Genomic DNA, 16,866 nt, shown 5'->3' with positions numbered 1-16,866 from the left:
AAATGTGATCTACTTGGAAATGCAAAAAAATATATCCTGGGAAACATTTAAAACTTCCTCCGACATTAACATTTGCATGATATAAATATGTATTTTCAGATATTTTATTGAAAATGCTATAGCCATCACATTCCATTTCCCACCACACTGTTAAGATGGATTGCAGAGAGATAGAAACTTAAACTTAGTATGTGACTAGAAACAAAACAAATGTGCATAAACTGATGAATGGATAAACAAACTGTGTTGTATGTATTTGTGCCACGGAATATTACTCAGCCATTAAAAGGATGAACCGTGAAGACATGCCACGTTTTTGAGCCAGGCACGAAAGACAACATATCTCGTATTCCCACTTTATGAGACATCCCAAATGGTCAAATCCATAAAAACAGAAAGTAGATGGGTGGTTGCCCAGGGTTTGGGGGGTGGAGGGAAAGACAGCTAGTAGATACACAGTGTCTTTCTGGAGTGATGAAAATGTTCTATAATTAGGTGTTGGTGATGGTTGTCCAACTCTGTGAATACACTAATAGTCATTGAATTGAGGTGTATATTTTATTTTTTTACTAAGATTTTAATTTTAATTCCAGTGTCATTAACATGCAGCATTCTATTAGTTTCAGGTGTACAATATCGTGATTCAACACTTCCATACATCACCGGGTGCTCATCATGACAAGTGTAGTCCTTAATCCCCATCACCCATCCCCCCTACTCTGGTGACCATCAGTGTGTTCTCTAGAGTTAAGGGTCTGTTTCTTGGTTTGTCTCTCAGAGTTGTATATTTTAAAAGGGCAAATTTCATGGGATGTGAATCACATCTCAGTAAAGACTTGGTTTAGCCCATGGGAGGCGCCGATGGATGGAGGGTAGACCGGGAGAGGGGAGGAAGACAGAGTCGGGGTATGTCCTGCTTTGTTCTCTTGGTCAGGTCCAGTTTTCAGCAAGGGGCTGACCCCGCCCCAAGCTCTATCTCCCACTTGACCGGCCTTTTGTTGTTCTAGTTCCACTGGATGATCCTGGACTTAGCAACATCACTCCCTTCCCATGGGCCTCCATCCAAGGAATGTGCTGGAAGCTAGCAATCCGACAGTAAAACACAGACATCGCCCTGCCCATGTGGGACCTATGGTCTATTGGATCCCTGTCATTACATAAACTAAAATCCTAGCAGATGTGCAACTCACATGGTGTCTGTGGCCATACCACCCTTTGCCATGAAAATAAGAAGATATTCTCTCCTCCACAGTCTCTGGGACGACCAGTGCCCTCCCTGAGGTGTTTGCAAAATTCCCATGAGTTTGTGCCTGCCTGGCTTCTTCTGTATTCATGTTCTAGAAGACGGGCTCTCCATCATCTCACGTATCTGAGCCCCGAGGCTGTCTTCTGACTTTTGTTCCAAACTAGATCAGGATCCAGCAACGTTTCCATCATCTCCAGCCCTCACCCTAAATTCACCTGAGTCATGCCCTGCTAAGTAGACTTGAGAAGAACTGAGAGGGGCTAAGCCCACTGCCTTCAGCTCACAGAAAACTCTTTCCAGAGCAACATCCTCTTCTGCCCAGAACTCAGAGCCCTTCAGCCTCGCTGCCGTCATATCCTCGCGATGTGCTCCTACAAGGGCAACAACACCTCACTCTGGCAAGCGGGGGTGCTTGCTTCCCACCGTTTCCTCCACCCAGAAAGAACCCCCACAGAACACAGGGACGAAAAGGAATAATGTAACCAACACCCAGCTTCACGTGGCAGAATTTGGTTAAAACGCTAGGGATCCTGGGACACCTGGGTGGCTCAGTTGGTTAAGGTTCTGCCTTCGGCTCAGGTCATGACCTCAGGGTCCCAGGATCGAGTCCCGCATCGGGCTCTCTGCTCAGTGGGGAGTCTGCTTCTCCCTCTCCCTCTGCTGCTCCCCCCTGCTCATGCTCTCTCTATCTATCTCAAATAAATAAATAAAATCTTTACAAAATAATAAAATAAAACACTAGGAACCCTGCTGAAGCCTCCTGGGTGCTCTCCTCCAATTGTATTCTCACTTTCTTTCCCCCAGTGTAAGCACGGTCCTCACCGTGGCTGTAATCATCCTCGGGGGCTCCTGGGACGAGGCGTCTGTGGTGCTCCGTGGCTTGAGCTCAGGAACACACCGTCCACACTACCGCGTGAGGTTATTCATAAAGGAGAGATTCCACGGGTGGACGTGGAGTTCTCAGATCCAGTGGATACTCATATTTCAAAAACAATCTATCTCATTACCTTTTACATTACTTGGGCTAATAAATCATTTGCCACTAGCAGCCCTGGCAAATGAAGATACTTAAAAAAAAAAAAAAAAAATCACTATCACATCTGTCATGAACTCACTCTAACCTAGACAGAAATCCAGAATCTACTTTTGTATGGTTTCCTTGCAAATAATCCATTATTCATAATTGACACTGACTTAAAATGTGACCGGGTGCTCCTGTCGGTCAAGTGGGACGGTTTGGAGTACAAAGAAAGTATATATATATTGTTTCCTCTAATTACGGGTTTTGGTCCTGCTAATTCCTGGGCGCTGTTTTCCAGAGAGGCAGAATTGCTGATAGCATATTGGATACGGGAAAAGAATTAAAAATACCCCATGGTGGGTGGAGGATAGAGTTTAGAGAAGTAACTAAAATGCATGAGGGAGTCCCAGAAAGCTGCAGGGAGAATTCACGTTGCTTAATTCAGCAGAAAATATTAGCTCATGTTCTGTGGTGGTTGGTGGCAATGCAAATATAAGAAATAGCGTAAAATCTATACATTTATCTTGTGCATACCAGCAGGTTAACTGGAAGCTCTGGGAAATATATAAGTTCCTCTGTTTTTTGTGGCCGTCTTGAGTATCATTGGGATGCATTGGCATCCATCCCTCCCTTCCGACACATCGGCCGTCGGGTGATGGGCAGGGACACGGTGGCAGGTGCCATGCTGCGGGGGGAGGGGCCCAACACTCCACTCCGGGAGGGGACACTTCACCTCCTTAAAGAGAAGTGGGAACACCTCCCAAGTACTTGACTGTCCAAGGTAAACGTATATTTAAGCCTCAGAGAAGGGAACAAGCATTGCATTAGGAAGCAGTTGTCCCTGAAACTTATATGCCACTTCAGAAAACAGAATATTGACTTCTAATATTTTATTTAAAGAAACACAAGTTATTCAGGAGTTGAGATCTGGAGAATTTCAGGAAAAAATGCTTTCACTTTTCAATAACTACATCTAACACCGTTTCCTGTTTAGAAGCCGTGCGATGCTTCGGCCAATTAATTCTTTAGACCTGGGAAATAATACAATTTTAAAACATATAAAAGTGATATCACCACTCCACAGTCCATTTTTGAGCCACCTATGAAAGCTACTGTGGTCAATATTTCATGTCTTTAAAAATGCCACCAAAACCAGAGGCCCAGCCCTGCAATAAATGTGAGGCTGGGATCAGCCCTGTTGTCCAAGGTCATGGATTACTAGGAGCTGTGACCGCGGGCATCTTCCCTGTGCAGCTGAGCTTCCACTTGGCCCTCTGCCTGCTGCGTCCCTAACATCGGGGCTGTAAGCTCTGGGGGAGGAGGCCGTGGCCATGTGCTTGCCGGCTGGCCTGCGGCCGAGCTCGGTGCTGCTCACTCCCCTCGCAGACAGGGAGGCACCTTCCTCTGCCATCATCCTGTCTTCCTTCCCTGATGGAGGAGGGAGGTTCTGCCCCAGAGCAGATGAAGCTGTGGGGACTCCAGGCTTCTGTCTGTAACCCCTGCTACATCACTGTGTGGTCCCAGGTGCAAGAGTACACTGGCATGAGCAAACCTGGAATGTGACCAACTTCACCCCATTTCCTGGCCCTGAACTCCCCCCTCCTCCACCATCCCAACCCATCCTCGGCAGCTTTCTCATGGAATCAGGCTCACCAAAGTTTGATGGAGACCCAAATCACGCAATTTTTTTTACCCGACATGCCAATTTTTGATTTAAGGGTGAAATGCCAATATAAGATTATAGAAACAGGGGTGTATTTCAAAGGCTTACATTCTCTGAATTAGAACTTCTAACTCATGACAATAATTTGTATGTGCTCGAGCTAGCTACATATAATTGCACCACTTAGCTGTTGATCCGCGGCGCACTGTGCAACGTGAAAAACACCACTGAATTTACTGTTCATGCCTCACTGCTGAAAGTTCCTGTATAGCTGTCTTAAAAATCCATCTAAAAAATAAAAAACATAAGCCAGACATCCAGATGGCTGCTCCCAAAGTACCATCCCAGGATGAGGATACTTGCAAATACCCAGATGTTTGCGCACCGACAATGTTTTTGGTGCTAGGTACCCCCGGCAGGGCCGTTTGTCTGTCTCCTAACTGCTTTTTTTCTTTTCTTTTCTTTTCTTTTCTTTTTTTTTTTGGAAACAAGGTAGCAATCACTGTAGAATTGAGATAAAAATTGAGTTTTTAAGAAAGTATAAAGGGCAACTTCTGGGAAAATAAAAGTAAGGTCATAGCTTTAGAAAAAGGAAAAAGTCGATGAGTGAAACAATAGGAAACTTTAGAAAGTGCAGATAGTGGATGTAAAATTAAGGATGGCTGGCTTATTCACAAGGGTAAATTAGCCATATTTAAAGAGCAATGGTCCCTTCTTACTCCTTTCTCCTTCTCTTTCTCATAGACCAAACACTGAAACACAGAGGGGGAGGGGAGGGAGAGCAGGAGTGAGGGAAGGAGGGGGGAAGTAGAAAGGAGGAAGGGAGGGAGGGGAGGAGGAGGAGGGAAATCTTCCCTCTAATGTCTCCAGTTTTCCAATAACTTGCAGATGTGTCATCTGCCATGAGGTGAGGACTGGGTGTGCCCTTAAAACAGTTACTAAGAGAAAAAAGCAAAGCGGTCACAGGATGCAGGAGTCTTTTGAATTGTGGAGGTGACAGGATCCATGGGTTCGCTGGCCAAGGCTCTTTCTGTTAGGTTGATTCTGTTTAGGAAAATGAAAATGTTTCTTAACTTTCCCTGAATAATTAATCAGCATGTGTCATTAGTGTGCTTAAACCTCAAGATGAATTATCATTATTTGGCATAAAAAATCCATTCGATGACCATATCGTTTAGAGGGAAATGCCCGTTACGAGGGGTCCTTTGCCTCACGGTCACGAGATGGCAGGAACCAGGCTATGTATTCTCCTGATTGACATTAATTTTTATTTTTGCCAGAATGAAGATCATAGGCAACTTATATGTAGCAAGTCAGGGGAAAAAATTACATATATCCATATATATAAAATCTTTGTTTTTATGCTTGTTCTTTCCTTTTTTCTTTTTTCTTAGAAACCCTGGCTTGCATTCAACTCTGACCAACTTAAAAAAATTAAGCAAAGAACAAAAGGTGTTAAATATTTATGTCTTTTTTTTTTTTTTTTTCCTGATTAAAAGGCACTGAAAGTTGAGAACGGGACATCGTGAACAGTTAAAATTGACAATTATTGCTGAAAATGACTTTGAAGTGAATGAATTCACATGAAAAGTTTGGAATTTACCCTGCCGAAGAATGCTGTTGACGCCAAGTTCATTGGTTCAGACAATCTTTTACAGAATCGGCAAACAGTATGTGAAAAAAGTGGAAGGTTGACAGAGAGAGCTCCTTTCACTCCCTGCCAAATCGCTGCTACAATCACTGTGAATCGATCTTACCTTTAAGGCATAAATCACCGCAGACAAAGAGAAAGAGAGGAGGCAAAGAAACAAAAAATTTTGCAAGGTAAGCTAAATCAGACTCCAACAGGGAAAAGCTGAGCAGCAAACCTGGTTTATTCCGAAGAAGCCCCCAAAGGTTCAGGAATCCGAGGCACCAGGGGCCTTTGGGAGCAGCACTGAAGGCAGGGTCAATGACAGAGCTCTGCTCCAGAACTTGGGTCCCCTCTAGCTCACGCCACTGGAATGTGCCATCCCCATTATGTGGGCAGAACACGTGATTTCTTCCTGCAGAGACCAACACAGAAGAAGCTGGGGTACACCTGAAGGCGAGAATCACACTCAACCCCAGCAGGGGCACACCAAACCCTGATGAGACCAGGCTCACCTCCCTGCTGGGATCCAGAGTCATGGTGGCCAGGCCATGCCTTCCTGGCCGGTGCTCATGGGCTCCACCTGTGAGGAACTTGACAAGCCAAGGAGGGAAGGCACAAAGGCATAGACATGAGGATTCTTCAGTGAAATCACTCCAGCCCAGGCTGTCCTGGACAGTCTCCATGGTGTACTCAGTGCCACTGTCCCTTCATCCTGGACAGGAGCGGACTGGAATCACACACGAGGAAATCTTCCAGCCAAAAGACAGACACCAGCAAATAAGAGAAAGCAACTCGAAGAAATTAGAGGCTATGCAAGGAGAAGAGAATATACAAAAGAAAAAAATCAAGCTCAAGACATAGGGATACCATCAAAATATGTCAAGATGTAGAAATTATTTTAATACAGAGAAGACCTGAAAAATAGATAGATTAGAAAGCACTATGCCCTCAGTTTTGATTTTTTGTTTGTTTTGATTTATATAAGTAGGCTCCATCCCTAGTGTGGAGCCCAACCCGGGGCTCAAACTCACAACCCTGAGATCAAGACCCGAGGTGAGATCAAGAGTCGGATGCTTAATCAACTGACCCACCCAGATGACCCTAATCCTCAATTTTGAATTAAAACTTCAATCCCTAAAATGTCCAGACACCTTTAAAATAATAATCCCCACCATCCCAATTAGTTAATATGGGTTGACCACTATTGGTGTTGACTCTTTACTCCAACACACACCACGTGTTTATGGAGACGTCAATGCTATGCAATATGAGCCACCCAATAAACAAGTTTCCAGATGCAATAGAACAAAATACTGAATGCTGTACATCAACCAAAACCCTTATAAAACCTTGTAAAACCTCTGTCAAGAAAATGCACCAAACTCACTTTATGACCTGCTCTATTAGGTATCAAAATGTTTGCATATTTAAAGGCTTCCATGGTAGAGAAAATCATTTCTTTTTCTTTATGGGTCATTTACTTTTCTGCATGTTAAGTTAACAGGAGAAAAAAGAAGCTGACATTTACTCTAATATGTTACTTGATATAAATATGTATGAGTCTCAGATACATTCCTCCCAGGAATGCAGGGTGCGGGAACTCAGAATGTTTGTTCCCTATAGGCATCAGGAAAGGTGGTTGTAATATCTTCATAATTGACCCTTTCCCCAAAAAGTCAACCCTGCGGTTACAATTTCTAGTCCAACGTTCTCTTTCAGGTTAGCAGGTCCTAATCTCTTACCACATTTTAGGAACCAAAGGAATATCTTAAACGGAAAAAAATGTGAAAAGGTCACCTGTGTAACTGTTAATGTCATTTTTTAAGACTGGGATCCTTTACAATCCAGAAAACCACCTATTCTACTCTCTGTTCTTTTGTACTTGGGCTGCAACAAGAAGTGGTGGCATTTTTAACTTCCTCTATGTGATGGTGGTCAGCCCCAAGACAGGTTCATTATTAAGATCTTGTTGGTTCATGGGTTTGGAAGCTTGGGTATAAATCCTGGCTTCACCACTAACCCGTTCTGTGATGCAGAGGGACTCGGGTATACCTACAGGTCCACATTTTCTGTCTTCAGACCAAGGAACCCAGTGTGGCCTCCAGTCCAGTGACTGGGTCAGGAAAGGCCAGGGTCTTTCCAGCTTTACCTGAGCTTAGACTTGAGAGCACATTGTGGTGGACACCAGTTTAGGTTGAGGTCAATGTTGGCAGTTCCCTGTTCTTTCTGCTCTCCTAACTTAAATGAGCCAAATAGAGTGTTATCTTGGGAAAACTGTATCTGAATAAACTGTTGAAATGTCTCTTAGTCCCAGGACAAAATGGCAGCCATTGATCTTAGGGAGGATCTGGCCAAACTGGTGTTTGTTCTCAATCTGCAAATCTCCAGTGTCGAGAACATGGAAAAAAATGTAACTTTGGAGGCTGATGTCTGTATTGCATAGAGTTTGCTAATAAGCATTCAACAGGAAAATAAAATTAGAATCGGACGAAAGATTAGATCGACATTGTGCTCATGAGCACTGTTAATTCTGTCTTCAGTATGCATTATTCTCAATAGGCATGGTTTGAAACAAATTACAGATAAAAGCAAAAAGAAACAAAACCACACAAGGCTGCACGGCCCTTGGGAAATTGTCAAGCCCATGGCCGTATATCACCTGCCGGGCTGTTCACTGGCAGCCCCTGATTGACAGCACGCCTCGCTGGCCGTCACGTGGTTTAGAAAATCAGCCCCTCCTACTCCCTGAAAGGATCCGCCCCGCTCTTTTCACGTGGTGACCTCATCTCCCAGTCACAGATGATTGGTCCAGAAGTAAACACCTGACCTCGGCCAGGCCAATCAATTCTCTCTCCTTGGAATTCCATCCGTCAGTTTCCCGGGCTTAATTTGTACCCAGGGAGCCCAAAGCAGGAGGCAGCAGAGAAACGTTTACAGACTAAAGGGAATGACAGCGTGGAAAAGTTGGAGAACAGTCCTAGTAATGTAGTAATGGCACAGACTCTTTAAACATATACCACGTCCCAGACCCTGTTCTAAGCCCTTGAAGTATGGGTCTATTCAATCTTCTCAATGACCTGCGAAGTAGGTATTATTATAACCATTTTACACGAGGGAACTGAGGCACCATTTGGAAAGGAAAAATCAGAGAAAGAACAAATAACAGGATGTCATTTGGCCCCAGAGAAAGAGAACGATTGATCAGCAGCTAACGATCCAAGGCCTCGGCGGAATGAAATGGATAAAATCGTGCTTGGCATCCAGACAGTGCTCCACGTGGTTTGGAGGCAGCTCCTCACCCCCTAGGAAGCAGTGTGCTGGGGGCTCCAAGCCCGCTGGCCTGGGGGCTCTGAGAAATGACAGCTGAGGGTGGCTCCCCGCTTCCCACTCCTGGAGGTCCCGCAGAAGACGGGGCTGACCCCTTCACACCCTCATCCTCTGCCTGCACCCAGGGGCATGCCCTTCCCACCCCCAGCCGGGCCCATGGCAGAGTGCATACCGAGAGGCCCTTTCCGTGCATCTGACCCACAAATGCCAAGCCTCATTGCATCTGGGAGGTCTCCCTTTGAGTCTTCCATGCACATTCTGTATATCTCATTAGGGTCTTAGCACCATCACCTTGCTTCCTGGAAACCAACGTAATGCCATCCCGACTAAATGTCATGAAGTTGTCACTTGAATTAACTGTGATCCCGGAGCTCTAAAGGTTAAGCAATCTTGCTGCTGGAGGCATTTTCCTCAAACAGCTCCATAAAATGGACAGCAGGATGAATAGCTGGTTGTAAAATGGTCAGCCTGGAGGTTGCTGAATGTAGCAAAATGATGCCTGATGGTGCCCTGGGATCTGAGGCCATGAGCAAGGAGGGATTTGTGGAGGCCCAAGTGGGTCCCCCAAAGTCCATCTTGCTGAACAAGTATCTCTAGGCCAAGGCCTGATGAGGGGCACACTTTTGAGGATGGCGGGGGCAACACAGATCAAGTTCCCAGTGTTGCATCAAATCTGTCTGCCGGCTGTTTACTGAGCACCCCCTCTGCGCGAGGCCCTGGTCTGCACACGCTGAGGTAGCAGGGAGCAGACAGACAGTCCTGTCTCCACGGAGCTTACATGTGAGAGCAGACAGAAAAGCTCATAGAGCAGTAAAATATATCGTACATCGTATGAACACAAATAGAGACAAATAAAGCCAGAAGGGGGATAGGGATTTTTGTGGGTGGGGATTGAAATTTTAAGTGAAATAGCTGGGAAATGCTTCCCTGAGAAGGTGATCTTTGAACAACGTGGGGGTAGAAACACAGAGAGGCCAAGTCATAAATATGATAAAGAAAATAATAATAATAATAAATATGGTAATGAAAATAAAAATAGCAGTAACACCCATGAACATCTGTCTGGTGCTTCCTATGCACCAGGTACCGTCCTCGCAGCTTATGTCATGGGTTCTTCCTTTATAGGTGAATAAACTGAGGAGCACAGAGTTAAGAAGCTCGTCCAAGGTCATTTGGGCAAGAAGCTGTAGAGACGGGCGTTGCCCCAGCCAGTCTGGCTCCCAGCACAATGGCGGGTGGTCTTCCCAATTGTAATGTGGTAGTGTGCCTGGCCACGTGTGACAAGGCTTCTTCTGAGTCCTGCCCCTGTTGCCCATTGTTGCGGTGACTTGGAAAGTCCTTTCCTTCTTGCCCCGCTGCAGTGGGCTGGTGATAGGAACAGGCCCCGTTTCTCAGGGTTTGGTGGGAGTGGGGGTGGGGGGGGTGCGTGAACATGAGAGGCAGATCCAAAGCTCTTGAAGAAGTTCCTGGGACTGGCACATGCGAACTGCTCGGTAAAGAACATCAGTGTCACCACGACTGTTACATTTAAAGTCATGGGCAGGACAGGGGGAAGGAATCAAAGGGGGAAGGTGGAGAGAACGTCTGGAAACACGTCACCTTTGCATAGCCTTCACAAGGACTTCCCACATTTCTCATACTTTCAGGTGAAGACGTGTCCAGAGACACTGGCCCTTCTGTTGCCGATCACAACGGGGGCTGATGGGGTGTGCAAGGGGGAGGAAGAGTAAAGGAGCATGAAGTCGGGGGGCCACCCTGTGGGTCCCCTGGGAGAAGCAGGTGTCCTTGCTGCACCATCCCACTGGCAGGAGATGATGGGGGTCCTCATCTTTAATAGGAGGGACAGCATTCATCTTCTTCCAGCTCTCTCCACCATGGAGGACTCAGCCTTCCCCCTCTGGCTTTAAAGTGTAGCAGGACTAATAATCTGTTAAATACCTATGGAAAGAAAATGTTTGCCTAAAACAGGGCCAGGGGGCCAACAGAGAGAAAGCCGGCAAGACTCACTTTTAGTTTGAGCATTACAGGACCATGAGGACATCCATTATGTTTCTATATATCCTCTTGAGTATCCCTGATCTCCCTAACAGCAGCCTCTGCAAAAACAGCACACTTTATTGGCTGAGAAACTCAGCCTCCAGCCACTGACCGGCACAGTGGAGGGAAGGAGAAGGGTCTCATGTGTGGAGGGGCTGGTGTGGCCGGCCACACTGAGTGAAGCAGGCTCTCTGCGGTGCCTAGGCGGGGTGTGTGTGAACTCCTCCCTGGTTTTCTCTAATTTACATGGTCCAATTTCCATTCTTTGTGACTTTGGGAAACAGGAGACCTTATTTGAGCCAATTACCTATGTGTGTTTTCCTCTTTATCTCTCTCTTCAGCAAAATTCTGGTTTAATTGCAACCCACAGGCCAGTTGGGTCCCTCCCATCCAATTGCGAGTGCTTCTACAGAAGCAAGGTGGCTCGGTCTCAGACTCCTCCTCTGCGTGCTGCCGCGGATGTGGAGAGAAACGGGATTGGTTGTACTTTTAATGTTCGGCAAATGGCCTCCAAATGACACCCGGGCACACACACGGATTCAAGGGCTGGCATTCCAACCTTCCAGCCTACGGTGAAGTCCTAACCTGGGGCTTTGGAACTGTCCCCCAGTACCCGTGAGCTATCTGAGTTGATCCATCAGCGTCTACACGTAAATCCGAGACAATCAGAGCGCACAGATTCGGGGATTCGGGACATCTGGTTTACCGGCCACCCTCCTGCTAGCGTTTGCTGTTGGCAGTCACAGTTAGTTCACGCAGATGGGATGTTTCGCCGTCGGAGTTAAACACATTTGACTCAATCAATACAGTTATTGTTCTGGGGCCAAGATACCTCCGACTCATAACAGCGCTTTCATCTTCCATATTAAATGAGGGTGATATTAGTTTGCAGCCCTGCCCCAGGCGAATCCTCCCAGCCCTCCCTTGTTCCTGGGGAGCCCTGAGCAGAGGGGCCTGCTCGGCCGCTCAGCGTCTTCCTTCTGAAAGGAGTGGGGAAAGCCCCTTCATCCACAGTCTCCTCTAGAACCCACACCTAGACTGATGGGGCACCCCATTCCAATATCCCACTTAGCCTGAGATCAGACAGAATTCTTCACGTCAACCGAGCGAAACAGGCTTTCCGTGGAGCAAATGATGGAGAAGGCAAAGGTGAGGGGGCGCCTGGAGGGCTCGGTCAGTGAAGCGTCTGCCTTCAGCTCAGGTCATGATCCCGGGGTCCTGGGATCGGGCTCCGCATCGGGCTCCCCATCGGGTTCTGCATCGCATTGGGCTCCCTGCTCAGTGGGGAGTCTGCTTCTCCCACTGCCCCTCCCCCCGTTCGTGCTCTCTCTCTCTCTTTCTCCATCTCTCAAAAATAAATAAATAAAATCTTAAACAAAAATTAGAAGGGGGAGGTGCCCTCAAGTCTGCATCGGGAGCAGGGAGATACAGCGGTGACCACAACAGGAGCAAGGAAAGTGTCCGGCTTGTGCAGTTACAGCCCAGGACCAGACAGGGACTGTTGCAAAGCAGGTGCTCATGAAATATTTTATGAATGAACGAATAAGTAAATGAACAAATGAAGCGTAGTTCCGCATTTATTTTTATTGTTTCCTCCCCTTGGCACAGACACGTCTGTGCTAATTTTCCTGCTGGCAGCTCAGGGCACCTCCCCTCTCCCACCCCCCTGCCCTGCCACCATCCTCCCCTCAGCTGGGGCACTATATTCCTGCATCCACTCCCGTCCCAGGCTACCATCTTGGGCGTGAAGTCAGGGGGACCCGAGGGAGAGTTGGTCCGCAGAAGTGCAGCAGGACCCTTAGTCACCGGGAGCCCCTGCTGGGCAGATGCCGTGTCTCCACAGTCCTTTCCAGGAGCTGCCACTTCGTGCTCGCAGCCACATGCTGGATTTTCCGACACCTTCCTCTCCGGTACTTCGGAAGAAGTCAGTGACTTCTGGGATTAGGTCAGCCCAACCATAAGATCTGTTCCCTACGGTAAGTTCCTCACTCCTATAAAGCTTGTGGTTGAGTCTATTTCCTCCACAAATCCAAACCCCAACTAATGCAACATGCTAGATTAAACCTATAATATGGATATTTACAGATGTTCACAATGACACAATTTATACACTTATATATATTTATAGAATATATAATTACTAATGTGTTTATAATATTATGTATTATATATAAAACTATTACATATAAATATATTATCTATATAATTAAATATATAATGAAATTTATAAATATATCAATTTATATGACATAATATATATTTATAGATACAATCTTTTAACATTTGTATTTTAATTTTTATATTTATCATTTATATTTATTATACTTATGCATTTAAAATATAAATATGTAAAATAAATATAATCACTTTTATCAGAGTCACTTCCCCCAAAATTCTAACCCATAGAATTCTTCCCTAGATTCTGCTTCTTAGAGTTAAATCTTGAGCAGTTTCTAGAAGGAGAGTTGGAATTTGTACTGATTAAGGGAAGAAACCCATGCTGGTAGTATGTGCCACAGGATGATCATTGGCGATATCCATGACTAAGAGGCTAAATGTGTTTAGCTGCAAGGAACCAACCAACCATTCAGCAAACAGGTCCTTTAGCCATAGGGATACTAGGTAATTTTTCAGTCAGATGTCTGGAGGTGAACTCAATATTGGTTCAGCATCCTGGAGATGCCAGCAAGGTCCAAGGCTCTTTCTGTACTCCAGTTTTCCATCATGGGCATATTGGCTTACTCAGAAGCCATGTGCCTCATAGGAACAGGATGGCTGCCACAGCTCCAGGCATCAAGACCCCATAGCTCAGTCTTAGACATCAAGTTCCACATGCATACTGCATACTGGGAGAAGAGAGACCTCCCCTCCCTCCCCCACAAAGAACAATCTTCTTATATTACACTTTCTTTTATTAAGGAAGAGTATTTCTCAGAGGACCTTTGTGTTTCTCTCAGTGAGCAGCACTGGAATCCGTGCCCCATCCTAGACCAGTGAAGCAGATCACATGATTGTTTGAGAATAATGTGGAGAGACCCACTATAGACATCCAGCAGTATCAGAAACAAAGTTGGGGGGTACATACTTTTGGGGTCTTACACGATGAGCCAGATGGCTTTCACTGTGATAATCCCAAAGCTTAAATGACATTTAATGGCACAGTAACAACATAGTTCCCTTCTGGCACTCACTGGCTCGTTCTAGTCACATCAGAGTCTCTGTTTGCTGCTCCTGCAGCTCTAACATCGATCTGACGCGTATTACCCTCCCTCACCAACCAAGAGGAAGCAGGACTCAGACCCCAAGTCTTAGGCAGACATTAGCATCTAAATACGACCCTATGCCTGTGTTCTATTTAATGTATAACTAACTGTCTAATACTTACAGCAAGTGATAATGGTTTCCCGTTTGTAACACAGATGTCATTTCCTTTGGAAATATATGTATTTAAGTCAAATAAACCTGCTCAAGGATAATTTTAAGTAACATTATTATATGTTGTATTATGGCAAATATTATATTCCAGTAAATAACGCAAAAGTCATCCATGTGGCATAAAGTGTTGAAGGTCGGGAAATGCCATCTTGAGGGAGAATGTGAGAGGAATGGGAGCAGCAGGGGACTCGGGAGCGCCACAGGACCTAAAGGAGAAGCGTAACTTCTCAGGCAAAATCAGTGGAAATCTGAGCTCTTTGTCAGGACTGTGTTACCCCCCCCCCCCCCCCAGCACCCTGAGAACTCAAAAAACATCCACAACAAAATCTCCTGCTGCGATGAGTTTGCTCATTAACTAACATTTATTATTTCATTATGCTTTAATGCCATGTTGGCATTTCTCACTGATTGTGGCTGATTGTTGCGACAATTACTTCTGTTTTTGAAAACAAGCTGATGATAGACGATATATTGATCCTTTGACTTGAAATTCGGCACTAAAGGACCAGAGGAATCCACGAGCTTGCACGCGCATGTGTGTTTCATAATTACTAGAACTGAAATTTACTAACATCACCAATAGTTCATACCCTCTGAAACTTTCTGTTTTGACCTAAATATTTCATATGCCCTTGGAATTATAAAAAATATTAATTCTGTTCACTATATATTACAGTGGTGTTTCCTAAAGTGTGGAGACTTCCCGTGGGTGGTATGCCGTGTGATTTTAGATGGTCCCCACACAGAACGTTAGAACTGAGAATCACGTAGTGAGAAATTTGATTTCCTTTTCAACCCTCTTTCAATCCCTTCCATTATAACAAGGGGAAAAAATTTCATTTTGGGGTCAGAAATCTTGAACAACTTTAACATTTGCTAATACCCATTTTAACCTGGAGAGACCTGGCCTTGAGCCCAGAGCCTTTGCAGGAATCAGAATCTAACTAGAAAAGTGCATGTTTACAGCAGTTCCATTTTGTTTTATTACAGCTATCTGAGTCCCAACCGATAGTGCCATTATAACAGATTTTAATTCCTCATGTAAGGGAAGAGGGCGACTCCAGGCTTTTTCAGCAGCTAGAAAATGTCGGAGATCTTGGGCTGTGTGTCTCTGCATTTTGGTTGGCCTTCCCTGAGTGACTTCAAGCATGAAACCCTCAGACATTAGCCTCGCGAACATGAGTCAGGTGGGTAGGGTCACCCCTGGAAAGACATGTTGATCTGGGAGCTCTCCTCGCTGGCTCTGAGCCCCCTCTGTCTCAGGGGCCAGGACTGTATCTCATGCTGACCTTGACCAATCATAGACAAAGCGGGGAGTGGAATCAGTATGGCTCAGAATGACCATGAGCCACCACCCTCTGTGATTCAGGAAGGGTCAAGGCTTGGTCCATCATGACCCCCGGGCCAACAGAGATGTATTTATCTTGCCCATTGTCCTGTTCCCACCAAAAATGCACTGAGTCCATCCCAGCGGGCACAGAACCTCTTCTGTCCCTGGAGCCCTCCTGGACTGGACATGTTGCTGTCTTTAATATGGGAAGTGCAGCAAATATTAAGGCTGGGACAAAACACAGGGCTCTCTGCTGTACCAGGACAGTGTGGGCATGGCTTCCGCTCCAGGACAGACAATTTCTCAGTGCCCTTTTACTGCTCATGAGCCTAACATCCCTGGAAAAGAAGAGTTTTACTGACGAACTGATCACTGTGAGGGTGGGTGTGAGTGTGAGTGAGTGTAGATGGCCCTCGGTATGGAGTCCCGAGTCTCCTTCTCAAAGAGAACGCCAGTAAGGATTCTCAAGTCCACCTGACCCTCTCTAGTGCTAGCTAATTTAGGGGAATTTAAGACTGTTAAAGTTTGAATCATGAAATTTAAAAAATAGATATGATTTTACTGTCTATCATACTGGCACAGATCACTCAAGCAGGGCTGAGCAACATTGAAAAACAACCTTTTCAATGATTAGATAATCATAGTGGATTCTCATTACCCTTTTGGGTCAGTAGAAATGGGGGCTTGTTTTCATGTTTATTTTCCCTTAAGATGTTGTAATATTCCCACTTTTTACTGTATTGATACTATTAATTTGGATTTGCTTACCAGAAGTTTTGTTGAACTTCTAGCATGACTGTGAATTCTCATGAATTTGATATTGGAGGCACCTTAACTGATAGGCTGATGACACCCTGAGCAACAGAGAGGCAATTATATTTTAAGAGAAATGTAGCCAGCTCACAGGCTGCCATTAGGGAGCTCCAACCATGCCCAAAGCTTTCTGCTGAAACTGTTGGTCATCACAACAACCATGAGAAGGGAACTACTATGACTCCACTTCACAGATGGGACCTGAAAGGACACTGATGGGGGTGTCTGTAAAGCTTTTCCTCTTTAAAGAAAAAAAAGAATAGAAAAGGAAGCCAAGAAACAAGAAAGAAAGAAGAAAGAAGTAAGAAAGAAAGAAAGAAAGAAAGAAAGAAAGAAAGAAAGAAAGAAAGAAAGAAAGAAA

The 16,866-nt window shown here is 45.3% G+C and overlaps 1 long non-coding RNA gene across 2 annotated transcripts in view; it reads right to left on the bottom strand.

The window, feature by feature from the left end:
* LOC116649092 overlaps positions 1-16,866 on the bottom strand; it is a 134,896-nt gene that overhangs the window by 21,273 nt on the left and 96,757 nt on the right. The window contains exon 5 of one of the 2 annotated variants that reach the window (XR_004302617.1): positions 5,799-5,975. The exons of the other annotated variant lie outside the window; for it this stretch is intronic. This is a non-coding gene — a long non-coding RNA (uncharacterized LOC116649092). The remainder of the gene's footprint in view (positions 1-5,798; positions 5,976-16,866) is intronic. 2 annotated transcript variants of the gene reach the window in all.

Source organism: Phoca vitulina, unplaced genomic scaffold (assembly GCF_004348235.1).
Source record: "Phoca vitulina isolate PV1807 unplaced genomic scaffold, GSC_HSeal_1.0 scaffold46, whole genome shotgun sequence".
NCBI classification, from domain to species: Eukaryota; Metazoa; Chordata; class Mammalia; order Carnivora; family Phocidae; genus Phoca; species Phoca vitulina.
Note: the sequence above shows the minus strand (reverse complement) of the source record. Positions and strands in the feature narration are given on the sequence as shown.